This window comes from Penaeus monodon, chromosome 4, assembly GCF_015228065.2.
Source record: "Penaeus monodon isolate SGIC_2016 chromosome 4, NSTDA_Pmon_1, whole genome shotgun sequence".
In the NCBI taxonomy this organism is placed as follows: Eukaryota; Metazoa; Arthropoda; class Malacostraca; order Decapoda; family Penaeidae; genus Penaeus; species Penaeus monodon.
In genome coordinates this window covers 30687424-30689923 of record NC_051389.1, presented here as the reverse complement: position 1 = coordinate 30689923, position 2500 = coordinate 30687424, and positions in this window count along the sequence as shown.

Sequence of the window (2500 nt, the reverse complement as noted above, 5' to 3'; positions counted from 1 at the left end):
CCTGAAAAATAGGAAATGTCATAGATTGCACATTTCATTCTCTAAATAATTTGGCAAAATTTTTGACCATACAGGAAAGCAATGAATATAATCTTAAAATGGTGTCTCACCAGGGATTTCTAAAATTATAGTACACTTGCGATCACAAGAAGTGGTTGACGGCCAGACGAAAATACCGATAGAGCCAAAGTTCGCGCTTTAAGGCTGAAATTTAAAATATCGAAGGGGTAGTGAGTCTTTGGGTAATGCTCTTTTACACTAACGATCGCAATGCGAGATGGTAGAATATTTGCAGGATGTCTTACAGAGGATTACTCTGTGTACTACCAATGATGTGCGTAGTTTCTGTTATTTAGGATAAGATTATGGTGATTATGCAAAAATTGATCAAAAGGTAAGTACACAAACGCGTGTTTTATATGTATATTATATACACCACACAACACACACACACACACAACACATATATATATAATATATATAAAATATATATTATATAATATATAATATAAAATTTTATATATATATATAATGTAAATATAATATAATTATATATAAATATATATATATATATTCATCTATACATATATAGAATATAAATAGATAAATGAATATATGATAAAATATCATACATATATTAGATATAATAATAAATATATATATAAACATGTTGTGTGTGATATAGTATATATATATATATATAATATATATTATAATATAATATATATAATATATATATATTATATATATTACATCATATACACAATTTATGTATATGTTTTTTATGTTTATCACACACATTACACATTTATATATTTTGTTTTATAACAGTATAGATATAAGTAATTATATATGTATATAAATATACACACATATATATATATTTTAAAATTATATATTAGAGTTATAGATATATATTATAGTATACATATATATATAATATATAAATATCAATCAATCTATATATATATAATATATATTTTATATATATATATATATACATAAAATATATATGTATATATATATATATATATATATATATATATATTAAAATATGGTATATATTTTATATATTTTATACACACCACACACACACACACCACACACACACACACCACACCACACACACCACCATATATATATATATATATATATTATATAATATATATTATTATATATATTTTTATTATTTATTTTTATAATTATTTTATATATTATATATATATATATTTTATATGTATATATATATATGTATATATATACATAGTTGGTGTGTGTAAAGTGTGTGTGTGTGTGTGTGTTGTGTGTGTGTGTGTGGTGGTGTGTTGTGGTGTGGTGGTGTGTGTGTGTGTGGTGTGTTGTTTGTGTGGGTTTTTGTGTGCATGTGTGCCCTAATATGTAATCTGTATACACACACACACACACACACACCACACACATATATATATATTTTATATATATATATATTATATATATATTATATATATATATTTTGTGTGTGTGTTGTGTGTTTTGTGTGTGTGTGTGTGTGTGTGTGGTGTGTGAATGTGTGGTGGTGTTGTGTGTGTGTGTGTGTGTGTGTGTGTGTTGTGTGTTTATGTGTGTATTGTCATACTATTATATTATATACACACATTCATATGTATATGTGTTTTTATGTAAATGCGCACACGCGCACACAGACAAACTACACACACATACATATTTTATATATATATAATATATATATATTATATATATATATACTATAATATATTTTAATTTAATATAATATATATTAATATATATATATACACTTATATATCATACACAATAAAATTTATGTGTGTATGCAGATATATATACCCATATAGATATACATAATTAAATATATGTATACACAACACACACAACACACACACACCCAACACACACAACACACACACCACACACACCAACAATATTATTATATATATTATATATATATATATATATATATATATATATATATATGTTTAAAATATGTATTTATAATTTTATTTAATTAATGTAATTTTGTATATATTTATTTAAAAACATTACTTAATTGCAATTTTGTGTGTGTTTTATATATATATATGTATTTATATATTATTATATATTAGATATATTATTATATTATATATATTGATCTATTATATAATATATTATATATATATATATAATATATTTTTATGTATATTTTATATATATTATATTATATATATTATATATTCAAATATATGTGTATATTTAATGTGTGTATGTGTGTGTGTGCATGTTGTTGTTGTATGTGTAGTGGTGTGGTATATAGTGGATTTATATACATTATGTTATTTAGTGTTATGTATGTTTTATTGTTATATTATGTATTATATGTTATACATAATATATATGTTATAGTTATTTATATGTTATATGTATATATATATATATATATATATATTTATTTATAATGTATATATATATATTATATTTTATATTTTTATTCCACCACATGTGT